This window comes from Crassostrea angulata, unplaced genomic scaffold (assembly GCF_025612915.1).
Source record: "Crassostrea angulata isolate pt1a10 unplaced genomic scaffold, ASM2561291v2 HiC_scaffold_168, whole genome shotgun sequence".
Classification (NCBI taxonomy): Eukaryota; Metazoa; Mollusca; class Bivalvia; order Ostreida; family Ostreidae; genus Magallana; species Magallana angulata.
In genome coordinates this window covers 147,497-161,830 of record NW_026441721.1, presented here as the reverse complement: position 1 = coordinate 161,830, position 14,334 = coordinate 147,497, and the positions used below count along the sequence as shown (strand labels likewise).

The window sequence follows — 14,334 nt, the reverse complement described above, 5'->3', positions numbered from 1 at the left end:
ATGTTTTGCGTTGATTAACAATTTAGTCTTAAAAGTGAAGGATTTTATCTCATTTACTCATAAATCGGACGGAAGACCCACTCGTTGCTCGCAACGAGAACGATCTAGTGAAGGTCTTCCGTTTCCAACGGAAGACCTTATTGTTTTCGTTCGGTTTCTTTTTCCCTATTATTAAGGTCTTCCGTTTCCAACGGAAGACCTTATTGTTTTCGTTCGGTTCCTTTTTCCCTATTATTATTATTATTAAGGTTTTCCGTTTCCAACGGAGGACCTTATTGTTTTCGATCGGTTTCTTTTTCCCTATTATTATTATTTTTTTTTCTTACAAATTTTGTGCACGCGATTTCTCAGAAACGGCTCGACCGATTTTCATGAAACTTTCAGATATGATAGATAGTGATCGAAGCCTTATAGGTTTTTAATTGTATTTATGACGTCACTTCCGTTTTTGAGATATTGACGTTTTAGCAATTTTTAGAGGGGTGGCTTGTTACTCTAACTTCTCCTAAACTATAACAGATATTGAGTTCAAACTTTCATGGAATGGTAGACAAAAGATTGTAGATTTGCAATTTTATTTTCATTTTGAACTGGATTGAAAGGCGCCGAAGCTCGCCTGGACCCGAAAATTTAGTTTAAAAAAATGTCGTATTTTTTTCTTGTTTTCTTTGTTTATCTCTTTTCTGAAAAATATTTTGTTAACACATGTAATGTAAGAAAGGTTAATATTTACAGGACCTTTCATTTGATATCAAGGAAAAGGGGCTGGCCCCTCAAATTAGGGGACCAAAGGGCTTTAAAGTCTTTAATCTGTAGCCCTTTACTGAGAAATTTTTTGTGAAATGTTATAGAAGCAAATATGTTTATCTCACAGTTATGTATCCAAGTAATGTAATGATTTTATCATATGTTACGTAATTAAGGGTTTTGAAGGGCCAAAAGTCCAAAATTTTGATCACCCATATCTCAGAAAGAAAAACTATATTGAAATGTAGTATAGAAGAGAAGTTGTTTCAAATAATGTTCTTAACAAAATGCAACCTTCAAAATTTCGTTAAACGGCCCCTAAAAGGAGTTAAGGGACCGGCCCCTAAAACCTTCTTTGTCATAAATCTCCAAAACGGTAACGATATTTTAAACACTTGTTGAACAAAATTTGTGTAGAATTAAATGACCTTTTATTTGATACCAAGAAAAAGGGGCTGGCCCCTTAAATTAGGGGACCAAAGGCCTCTAAAGTCTCTAATCTGTAGCCCTTTACTGAGAGATATTTTGTGAAATGATGTAGAAGCAAATGTGTTTATTTTATAGTTATGTATTCAAGCAATGTAATGATTTTATCATGTGTTACGTAATTAAGGGGTTTTAGGGGCCAAAAGTCAAAAAATTTGATCACCCATATCTCAGTAAGAAAAAATATTTTGTAAAGCAGTACAGAAGAAAAGATGTTCAAAATGATGTTCTCAACAAAATGCAACCGTCAAAATTTCGTTAAACGGCCCCTAAAAGGAGTTAAGGGACCGGCCCCTAAAACCTTCATTTTCATATATCTCCAAAACGGTAACGATATTTTAAACACTTGTTGAACAAAATTTGTGTAGAATTAAATGACCTTTTATTTGATACCAAGAAAAAGGGGCTGGCCCTTTAAATTAGGGGACCAAAGGCCTCTAAAGTCTCTAATCTGTAGCCCTTTACTGAGATATATTTTGTGAAATGATGTAGAAGCAAATGTGTTTATTTTATAGTTATGAATTCAAGCAATGTAATGATGTTATCATGTGTTACTTAATTAAGGGGTTTTAGGGGCCAAAAGTCAAAAATTTTGATCACCCATATCTCAGTAAGAAAAAATATTTTGTAATGCAGTACAGAAGAAAAGTTGTTCAAAATGATGTTCTCAACAAAATGCAACCTTCAAAATTTCGTTAAACGGCCCCTAAAAGGAGTTAAGGGACTGGCCCCTAAAACCTTCTTTCTCATATATCTCCAAAACGGTAACGATATTTTAAACAGTTGTTGAACAAAATTTGTGTAGAATTAAATGACCTTTTATTTGATACCAAGAAAAAGGGGCTGGCTCCTTAAATTAGGGGACCAAAGGCCTCTAAAAGCTTTAATCTGTAGCCCTTTACTGAGAGATATTTTGTGAAATGATGTAGAAGCAAATGTGTTTATTTTATAGTTATGTATTCAAGCAATGTAATGATTTTATCATGTGTTACGTAATTAAGGGGTTTTAGGGGCCAAAAGTCAAAAAATTTGATCACCCATATCTCAGTAAGAAAAAAATTTTGTAAAGCAGTACAGAAGAAAAGATGTTCAAAATGATGTTCTCAACAAAATGCAACCGTCAAAATTTCGTTAAACGGCCCCTAAAAGGAGTTAAGGGACCGGCCCCTAAAACCTTCATTTTCATATATCTCCAAAACGGTAACGATATTTTAAACAGTTGTTGAACAAAATTTGTGTAGAATTAAATGACCTTTTATTTGATACCAAGAAAAAGGGGCTGGCCCTTTAAATTAGGGGACCAAAGGCCTCTAAAGTCTCTAATCTGTAGCCCTTTACTGAGAGATATTTTGTGAAATGATGTAGAAGCAAATGTGTTTATTTTATAGTTATGTATTCAAGCAGTGTAATGATTTTATCATGTGTTACGTAATTAAGGGGTTTTAGGGGCCAAAAGTCAAAAATTTGATCACCCATATCTCAGTAAGAAAAAATATTTTGTAAAGCAGTACAGAAGAAAAGATGTTCAAAATGATGTTCTCAACAAAATGCAACCGTCAAAATTTCGTTAAACGGCCCCTAAAAGGAGTTAAGGGACCGGCCCCTAAAACCTTCATTTTCATATATCTCCAAAACGGTAACGATATTTTAAACACTTGTTGAACAAAATTTGTGTAGAATTAAATGACCTTTTATTTGATACCAAGAAAAAGGGGCTGGCCCTTTAAATTAGGGGACCAAAGGCCTCTAAAGTCTCTAATCTGTAGCCCTTTACTGAGATATATTTTGTGAAATGATGTAGAAGCAAATGTGTTTATTTTATAGTTATGAATTCAAGCAATGTAATGATGTTATCATGTGTTACGTAATTAAGGGGTTTTAGGGGCCAAAAGTCAAAAATTTTGATCACCTATATCTCAGAAAGAAAAAATATTTTGTAATGCAGTACAGAAGAAAAGTTGTTCAAAATGATGTTCTCAACAAAATGCAACCTTCAAAATTTCGTTAAACGGCCCCTAAAAGGAGTTAAGGGACCGGCCCCTAAAACCTTCTTTCTCATATATCTCCAAAACGGTAACGATATTTTAAACAGTTGTTGAACAAAATTTGTGTAGAATTAAATGACCTTTTATTTGATACCAAGAAAAAGGGGCTGGCTCCTTAAATTAGGGGACCAAAGGCCTCTAAAAGCTTTAATCTGTAGCCCTTTACTGAGGGATATTTTGTGAACGGTTATTGAAGCAAATATGTTTATCTTACAGTTATGTACCCAAGCAATGTAATGATTTTATCATGTGTTACATAATAAGGGTTTTTTAGGGGCCAATATTATAGAATTTTGATCACCAATATCTCAGAAAGGAAAAATATTTTGAAATTCAGTAAAGAAGAAAAGATACTCAGAAAGATGTACTTAATAAGATGCAATTTCCAAAATTTCGTTAAATGGCCCCTATATGGAGTTAAGGGATCAGCCCCTTAAACGTTCTTTCCCATATATCTCAAGAACGGTAACGAATTTCTAAACAGTTGTTGAACAAAATGTGTTGAAATTCAATTGACCTTTTATTTGATATCAAAAAAGGGGCTGGCCCCTAAAATTAGGAAACTAAAGGGCTCTAAAATGTTTCATCTGTAGCTCTTTACTGAGGGAAATTTAATGAAAGGCTATAGAAGCAAATATGTTTATCTTACAGTTCTGTATCCAAGTAATGTAATGATTTTTTCATGTGTTATGGAATAAGGATTTTTTAGGGGTCAAGGGTCCATAAACTATGACCAGCTATACCTCAAAAAGGAAAATGTTTTGAAATGCAGTGTAGAAGAAAAGATACTCAAAATGATGTACTTTATAAAATGCAACCTTCAAAATTTGGTTTAGCAGATCCAATAAGGAGGTAAGGGACTGGCCCCTAAAACTTTTTTTTCTCAGATATCTCAAGAACGGTGAGGAATTTCTAAACACTTGTTGAACAAAGCTCTTATCCCTGAAACAAAATAGTATCTGGTCCTTAGAATGTAGACCCCGTTGTTCTATTCTAAATCATGTTTAGCAAAATCAAGATCTAACATATATCTCAAATTCTAAAATCAGACGGAAGACCTCCTCGTTGCTCGCAACGAGATCGTATCTAGTTATTATTCTTTTTTTTCTTACAAATTTTGTGCACGAGATTTCTCAGAAACGACCCGACCGATTTTCATGAAACTTTCAGGTATAATAGATAGTGATCGGAACTTTATAGGTTTTTTACTATATTGATGATGTAATGATTTTTCCATGTGTTACGTAATTAAGGGTTTTTAGGGGCCGAAAGTCCAAAATTTTGATCACCCATATCTCAGAAAAGAAAAATATTTTGAAATGCAGTACAGAAGAAAAGTTGTTCAAAATGATGTTTTCAACGATATGCAACCTTCACAATTTCGTTAAACGGCCCCTATAAGGAGATAAGGGATCGGCCCCTTAAATCTTCTTTCTCATATATCTCCAGAACGGTAACAAATTTCTAAACAGTTGTTGAACAAAATGTGTTTAGAATAAAGTGACCTTTTATTTGATTCCAAGAAAAAGGGGCTGGCCCCTTAAATTAGGGAACCAAAGGGCTCTAAAGTCTTTAATCTATAGCCCTTTACTGAGGGATATTTTGTGAAATGTTATAGAGGCAAATATGTTTATCTCACAGTAATGTATCTAAGCATTGCAATGATTTTATCATGTGTTATGTAATTAGGGTTTTTTAGGGGCCAAAAGTCCAAAATTTCGATCACCCATATATCAGAAAGAAAAAATATTTTGAAATGCAGTACGAAGAAAAGTTGTTCAAAAAGATGTTCTCAACAAAATGCAACCTTCAAAATTTCGTTAAACGGCCCCTATAAGGAGATTAGGGAGCGGCCCCTAAAATCTTCATTCTCATATATCTCCAGAACGGTAACGAATTTCTAAATACTTGTTGAACAAAATTGCTTAGAATTAAATGACCTTTCATTTAATATCAAGAAAAAAGGGCTGGCCCCTCAACTAAGGGGACCAAAGGGCTCTAAAGTCTTTAATCTCTAGCCCTTTACTGAGAGATATTTTGTGAAAGGTTATAGAAGCAAATATGTTTATCTTACAGTTATGTATCCAAGTAATGTAATGATTTTATCATGTGTTATGTAATTAGGGGTTTTTAGGGGCCAAAAGTCCAAACTTTTAATCACCCATAACTCAGAAAGGAAAAATATTTTGTAATGCAGTACAGAAGAAAAGTTGTTCAAAATGATGTTTTTAACAAAATGCAACCTTGAAAAGTTCGTTAAACGGCCCCTATAAGGGGATAAGGGATCGGCCCCTAAAACCTTCTTTCTCATATATCTCTAGAACGGTAACGAATTTCTAAACACTTGTTGAAATAAATTTGTTTAGAGTTAAATGGCCTTTCATTTGATATCAAGAAAAAGGGGCTGGCCTCTCAAATAAGGGAACCAAAGGGCTCTAAAGTATTTAATCTCTAGCCCTTTACTGAGAGATATTTTGTGAAATGTTATAAAAGCAAATGTGTTTATCTCACAGTTATCTATCTAAGCAATGTAATGCTTTTATCATGTGTTTCGTAATTAAGGGTTTTTAGGGGCCAAAAGTCCAAAAATTCAATTACCCATATCTCAGAAAGGAAAAATATTTTGAAATGCATTACGGAAGATAAGTTGTACAAAATGATGTTTCTAAACACTATGCAACCTTCAAAATGTCGTCAAACGGCCCATATAAGGAGATAAGGGATCGGCCCCTAAAACTTTCTTTCTCATATATCTCCAGAAAAGTAGCACATTTTTAAACACTTGTTTACAAAATGTGTTCAGAATTAAATGACCTTTCATTTGATATCAAGAAAAAGGGGCTGGCCCCTTAAATTAGGGGATCAAAGGGCTCTAAAATCTTTTATCTATAGCCCTTTAATGGGAGTCATTTTGTGAATGGTTATTAAAGCTAGATTAGGTATAATACGTTTATATATCCTAACAATATAATGATTTCCTCTTGTGTTACCCAATAAGGGTTTTTAGGGACCTTATAGGGATCTTAATTGGTAGAAATGCAAGTATTTAAAACAGCAATGTAAGAGAACTTATAAAAAGCGATACAATAAAGCATTAGTACTTCACTCCTTTTTCCATATCATGTTTTGTTGTCAAAAATCAAAATCGATGATGTCATATTTCATTCTAAAAATCAGACGGAAGACCTCCTCGTTGCTCGCAACGAGATCGTGTCTAGTTATTATTATTATTTTTTCTTTTTTTTCTTACAAATTTTGTGCACGCGATTTCTCAGAAACGGCTCGACCGATTTTCATGAAACTTTCAGATATGATAGATAGTGATCTAAACCTTATAGGTTTTTTATTATATTGATGACGTCACTTCTGTTTTTGAGATATTGACGTTTAAGCGATTTTTAGAGAGGTGGCTTGTTCCTCTAACTTCTCCTAAACTATAAAAGATATCAAGTTCAAACTTTCAGGAATAGTAGACAAAAGATTGTAGATTTGCAATTTTATTTTCAATTTGATCTGGCTTAAAAGGCGCCGAAGCTCGCCTGGAGCCGAAAATTGAGTTTAAAAAAAATGTCGTATTTTTTTCTGGTTTTCTTGGTTTATCTCTTTTCTGAAAAAATATTTTTTGATAACATGTAATGGAAAAAAGGTTTATATTTACAGGACCTTTCATTTGATATCAAGGAAAAGGGGCTGGCCCCTCAAAATAGGGGACCAAAGGGCTCTAAAGTCTTTAATCTATAACTCTTTACCCAGAGATATTTTGTGAAATATTATAGAAGCAAATATGTTTATCTTACAGTTATGTATCCATGTTATGTAATGATCTTATCATGTGTCACGTAATTAAGGGTTTTTAGGGGCCAAAAGTCCAAAATTTAGATCAGCCATATCTCACTAAGGAAAAATATTTTGTAATGCAGTACAAAAGAAAAGTTGTTCACAATGATGTTCTCAACAAAAAGCAACCTTCAAAATTTTGTCAAACGGCCCCTAAAGGGAGATAAGGGATCGACCCCTAAAACCTTCTTTCTCATATATCTCCAGATTGGTAACAAATTGTTAATTACTTGTTGAACAAAATTTGTTTAGAATTAAATGACCTTTCATTTGATATCAAGAAAAAGGGGCTGGCCCCTAAAATAAGGGGACCAAATGGCTCTAAAGTCTTCAATCTGTAGCCCTTTACTGAGAGATATTTTGTGAAATGTTATAAAAGCAAATGTGTTTATCTCACAGTTATGTATCTAAGTTATGTAATGATTTTATCATGTGTTACGTTATTAAGGGTTTTTAGGGACCAAAAGTCTTAAATTTTGATCACCCATGTCTCAGAAAGGAAAAATATTTTAAAGTGCAAGAGAAAGAAAAGTTGTTCAAAATGATGTTCTTAACAAAATGCAACCTTCAAATTTTTGTCAAACGGCCCCTATAGGGAGATAAGGGATCGGCCCCTAAAACCTTCTTTCTCATTTATTTTCAGAACGGTAACGGATTTCTAAACACTTGTTGAACAAAATTTGTTTAGAATTAAATGATCTTTCATTTGATAGCAAGAAAAAGGGGCTGGCCCCTAAAAAAGGGGACCAAAGGGCTCTAAAGTTTTCAATCCATAGCCCTTTACTGAGAGATATTTTGTGAAATGTTATAGAAACAGATGTGTTTATCTTACAGTTATATATTCAAGCAATGTTATGATTTTATCATGTGTTTGTAATTAGGGGTTTTTAGGAGCCAAAAGTCCAAAATTTTGATCTCCCATATTGCCGAAAGGAAAAATATTTTGAAATACAGTACAGAACAAAAGTTGTTCAAAATGATGTTCTTAACAATATGCAACCTTCAAACTTTTGATAAACGGCCCCTAAAAGGGGATAAGGGATCGGCCCCGAAAACCTTCTTTCTCATATCTCCAGAACGATAACGAATTTCAAAACATGTGTTGAATGAAATGTGTTTAGAATTAAATGACCTTTCATTTAATATCAAGAAAAATGGACTGGTCCCTTAAATTAGGGAACCAAAGGGCTCTAAATTCTTTTATCTATATCCTTTTACTAAGGGATATTTCGTGAAATGTTATAGCAGCAAATACGTTTATCTGACAGTTATGTATCCAAGCAATTAATAATTTTCTTATGTGCTACGTAATTAAGAGTGTTTAGGGGCCAAAAGTCCAAAATTGTTTTCACCCATATCTCAGAAAGGAAAAATATTTTGAAATACAGTACAGAAGAAAAGTTGTTCAAAATGATGTTCTTAACAATATACAACCTTCAAAATTTCGTCAAACGGCCACTATAAAGATATATGGGATCGGCCCCCAAAACCTTCTTTGTCTTATATATCTCTAGAACTGTAACGAATTTCTAAACACTTGTTGACAGCATGTGTTCAGAAATAAATGTCTTTTTATTTGAATCCAAGAAAAAGGGACTGGTCCCTTAAATTAGGGGATCGAAGAGCTCAAAAATCTTTTATCTATAGCCCTTTAATGAGAGTCATTTTGTGAAAGGTTATAAAAGCTAGATTAGGTATAATACGTTTATATATCCTAACAATATAATGATTTTATCTTGCGGTACCCAATTAGGGTTTTTTGAGAGCAGAGCTAAACAAGTTTGATCTTTTTAATCTTAATTGAGAGAAATGCAAGTATTTAAAAAAGCAAGAGAACTTCTAAAAAGCGATACAATAGAGCATTAGTACTTTACTCCTTTTTCCATAACATATTTTGTTGTCGAAAATCAAAGTCGATGATGTCTTATTTCATTCTAAAAATCGAACGGAAGACCTCCTCGTTGCTCGCAACGAGATCGTGTCTAGTTATTATTATTATTTTTCTTTTTTTCTTACAAATTTTGTGCACGCGATTTCTCAGAAACAGTTCGACCGATTTTTATGAAACTTTCAGATTTGATAGATAGTGATCGGAACCTTATAGGTTTTTGATTTTATTGATGACGTCACATCCGTTGTTTTAGCGATTTTAAGAGGGATTGCTTGTTACTCTAACTTCTCCTAAACTATAAAAGATATTGAGTTCAAACTTTCAGGGATAGTACACAAAAGATTGTAGATTTGCAATTTTATTTTCATTTTGATCTGACTTGAAAGGCGCCGAAGCTCGCCTGGACCCGAAAATTTAGTTTAAAAAAAATGTCGTATTTTTTCTTGTTTTCTTTGTTTATCTCTTTTCTGGAAAATATTTTGTTAAGAGATGTAATGTAAAAAAAGGTTTATATTTACAGGACATTTCATTTGATATCAAGAAAAAGGGACTGGCTCCACAAATTAGGGGACCAAAGGGCTCTAAAGTCTTTTATCTGTAGCCCTTTACTGAGAGATATTTTGTGATAGGTTATAGAAGCAAATGTGTTTATCTTACAGTTATGTATCTAAGTGATGTATTGATTTTATCATGTGTTACGTGATTAAGGGTTTTTAGGGGCCAAAAAGCAAACAGTTTGATCACCCATATCTCAGAAAGGAAAAATATTTTTTAATGCAGTTAAGAAGAAAAAATGTTCAAAATGATGTTCTTAACAAAATGCAACCTTCACAATTTCGTTAAACGGCCCCTAAAGGGAATAAGGGATCGGCCCCTAAAACCTTCTTTCTCATATATCTCCAGAACAGTAACGAATTTCTAAACACGTGTTGCATAAACGTGTTTAGAATTAAATGACCTTTCATTTGATATCAAGAAAAAGGGGCTGGACCCTCATATTAGGGGACCAAAGGGCTTTAAAGTCTTTGATCTCTAGCCCTTTACTGAGAGATATTTTGTGATAGGTTATAGAAGCAAATGTGTTTATCTTACAGTTATGTATTCAAGCAATGTAATGATTTTACAATGTGTTATGTAAATAAGGGTTTTTAGGGGCCAAAAGTACAAACATTTGATCACCCATATCTCAGAAAGGAAAAATATTTTGTAATGCAGTAAAGAAGAAAGGTTGTTCAAAATGATGTTCTTAAAAATATGCAATTTTCAAATTTCGTCTAACAGCAACTATCAGGGGATATTGGATCGGCCCCTAAAACCTTTCTCATATATCTCCAGAACGGTAACGAATTTCAAAACACGTGTTGAATAAACGTGTTTAGAATTAAATGACCTTTCATTTGATACATGTATCAAGAAAAAGGGGCTGGACCCTCAAATTAGGGGACCAAAGGGCTCTAAAAATTTTGATCTGTAGCCCTTTACTGAGAGATATTTTGTGATAGGCTATAGAAGCAAATGTGTTTATCTTTCAGTTATGTATTCAAGCAATGTAATGATTTTACCATGTGTTATGTAAATAAGGGTTTTTAGGGGCCAAAAGTACAAACATTTGATCACCCATATCTCAGAAAGGAAAAATATTTTGTAAAGCAGTAAAGAAGAAAGATTGTTCAAAATGATGTTCTAAACAAAATGCAACCTTCACAATTTCGTTAAACGGTCCCTAAAGGGGATAAGGGATCAACCCCTATAACCGTCTTTCTCATATATCTTCAGAACGGTTTACGAATTTCTAAAAAGTGTCTTGTTGAACAAAATGTGTTTAGAATTAAATTACCTTTCATTTGATATCAAGAAAAAGGGGCTGGACCCTCATATTAGGGGACCAAAGGGCTCTAAAGTCTTTGATCTCTAGCCCTTTACTGAGAGATATTTTGTGATAGGTTATAGAAGCAAATGTGTTTATCTTACAGCTATGTATTCAAGCAATGTAATGATTTTATCATGTGTTATGTGATAAAAGGTTTTGAGGGGCCAAAATTCTAAAATTATGATCACCCATATCTCAGAAAGAAGAAAAGTTGTTCAAAATGAAGTTCTTAACAATATGCAATTTTCAAATTTCGTCTAACAGCAACTATAAGGGGATATTGGATCGGCCCCTAAAACCTTCTTTCTCATATATCTCCAGAACGGTAACGAATTTCTAAACACGTGTTGAATGAACGTGTTTAGAATTAAATGACCTTTCATTTGATATCAAGAAAAAGGGGCTGGACCCTCAAATTAGGGGACCAAAGGGCTCTAAAGATGTTGATCTGTAGCCCTTTACTGAGAGATATTTTGCGATAGGCTATAGAAGCAAATGTGTTTATATCTTAGTTATGTTTTCAAGCAATGTAATGATTTTATCATGTGTTATGTAAATAAGGGTTTTTAGGGGCCAAAAGTCCAAAATTTTGATCATCAATATCTCAGAAAGGAAAAATATTTTGTAATGCAGTATAGAAGAAAGATTGTTCAAAATGATATTCTAAACAAAATGCAACCTTCACAAATTTCGTTAAACGGCCCCTAAAGGGGATAAGGGATCAAATCCTATAACCGTCTTTCTCATATATCTTCAGAACGGTAACGAATTTCTAAACACTGTCTTGTTGAACAAAATGTGTTTAGAATTAAATTACCTTTCATTTGATATCAAGAAAAAGGGGCTGGACCCTCATATTAGGGGACCAAAGGGCTTTAAAGTCTTTGATCTCTAGCCCTTTACTGAGAGATATTTTGTGATAGGTTATAGAAGCAAATGTGTTTATCTTACAGTTATGTATTCAAGCAATGTAATGATTTTATCATGTGTTATGTAAATAAGGGTTTTTAGGGGCCAAAAGTACAAACATTTGATCACCCATATCTCAGAAAGGAAAAATATTTTGTAATGCAGTAAAGAAGAAAAGTTGTTCAAAATGATGTTCTTAAAAATATGCAACTTTCAAATTTCGTCTAACAGCAACTATCAGGGGATATTGGATCGGCCCCTAAAACCTTTCTCATATATCTCCAGAACGGTAACGAATTTCTAAACACGTGTTGAATAAACGTGTTTAGAATTAAATGACCTTTCATTTGATACATGTATCAAGAAAAAGGGGCTGGACCCTCAAATTAGGGGACCAAAGGGCTCTAAAGATTTTGATCTGTAGCCCTTTACTGAGAGATATTTTGTGATAGGCTATAGAAGCAAATGTGTTTATCTTTCAGTTATGTATTTAAGCAATGTAATGATTTTATCATGTGTTATGTGATTAAAGGTTTTGAGGGGCCAAGAGTCTAAAATTATGATCACCCATATCTCAGAAAGGAAATAAATTTTCATAATGCAATAAAGAAGAAAAGTTGTTCAAAATGATGTTCTTAACGATATGCAATTTTCAAATTTCGTCTAACAGCCCCTATAAGGGGATAAGGGATCGGCCCCTAAAACATTCTTTCTCATATATCTCCAGAACGGTAACGAATTTTTAAACATTTGCTGAAAAAAATGTGTTTAGAATTAAATTACCTTTCATTTGATATCAAGAAAAAGAGGCTGGACCCTCAAATTAGGGGACCAAAGGGCTCTAAAGTATTTAATCTGTAGCCCTTTACAGATATATATTTTTGATAGGTTATAGAAGCAAATGTGTTTATCTTACAGTTATGTATCTAAGTAACGTAATGATTTTATCATGTGTTACGTGATTAAGGGTTTTAAGGGGCCAAAAGTCAAAAATTTTGGTCACCCATATCTCAGAAAGGAAAAATATTTTGTAATGCAGTAAAGAAGAAAAAATGTTCAAAATGATGTTCTTAACAAAATACAACCTTCAACATTTCGTTAAATGGCCCCTATAAGGGGATAAGGGATCGGCCCCTAAAACCTTCTTTTTCATATATCGCCAGAACGTAAACGAATTTCTAAACATTTGTTGAACAAAATGTGTTTATAATTTAATGACCTTTCATTTGATATTAAGAAAAAAGGGACTAGTCCCTCAAATAAGGGGACCAAAGGGCTCTAAAGTCTTTGATCTGTAGCCCTTTACTGAGACATATTTTGTGAAAGGTTATAGAAGCAAGTGTGTTTATCTTACAGTTATGTATTCAAGCAATGTAATGATTTTATCATGTGTTTCGTAATTAAAGGTTTTGAGGGGCCAACAGTCCTAAAATTTGATCACCAATATCTCAGAAAGAAAAAATATTTTGTAATGCAGTAAAGAAGAAAAATTGTTCAAAATGATGCTCGAACGATATGCAACCTTCACAATCTTGTTAAACGGACCCTATAAGGGGATAAAGGACCGGGCCCTAAAACCTTCTTTCTCATATATCTCCAGAACGGTAACGAATTTCTAAATATTTGTTGACAAAATGTGTTTAGAATTAAATGTTCTTTCATTTAATATCAAGAAAAAGGGACTGGCCCATTAAATTAGGGGATCAAAGGGCTCTAAAATCTTTTATCTATAGTGCTTTATTGAGAGCCATTTTGTGAAAGGTTATAAAAGCTAGATTAGGTATAATACGTTTATATATCCTAATTATATAATGATTTTCTCTTGCGTTACACAATTAGGGTTTTTAGGGACCAGGGCTGCGTTTTCCAAAAGAAACTTACGACTTACGACCAAATTAGTGAATGCTAATTAATCACCAACTAATCAATGAATTATTCTTATGGCTGGAAAATATAATTATGGGAACTGAAATATTTGTAAACAAATGGTTTTATGTCAATTTTGTTCTTTAAAGATCATTTTACGAGGCTGTAAATATTTACGACTTTGTCGTAAGTCCTTTTGTAAAATGCAGCCCAGAGGTAAACAAGTTTAATCTTTTCTCTCTTAATTGGAAGAAATGCAAAAGAAATTATAAAAAGCAATACAAAAAGCATTAGTATTTCACTCCTTTGTCCATATCATGTTTTGCTGTCGAAAATCAAAGTCGATGATATCATATTTTCCTCAAAAAATCGGACGGAAGACCTCCTCGTTGCTCGCAACGAGATCGTGTCTAGTTTTTATTATTTTCCACAAATTTTGTGCAGGCGATTTCTCAGAAACTATTAGTCTGATTTCAACCATTTTTTTCACAGATGATTGCCAAAGGTCATAATTCTAGAAGTGTTTTGAAATTTTGAAATCGTCACTTCCGGTACCGAATTACGGCAGATTTTCTAATTTTTTTAACCTATTTTGTGCAGAGCTGATCTCAGAAACTATCAGAGATAGGACTATGAAATTTTCAAGAAAGGAAGTCTGTAGTTTGAAGTTGTGCACTATTATG

At 33.3% G+C, this 14,334-nt stretch overlaps 1 protein-coding gene across 1 annotated transcript in view; it reads left to right on the top strand.

The window, feature by feature from the left end:
* LOC128169664 (uncharacterized) overlaps nt 1-14,334 on the top strand; it is a 173,927-nt gene that overhangs the window by 117,950 nt on the left and 41,643 nt on the right. The window lies entirely within an intron of this gene.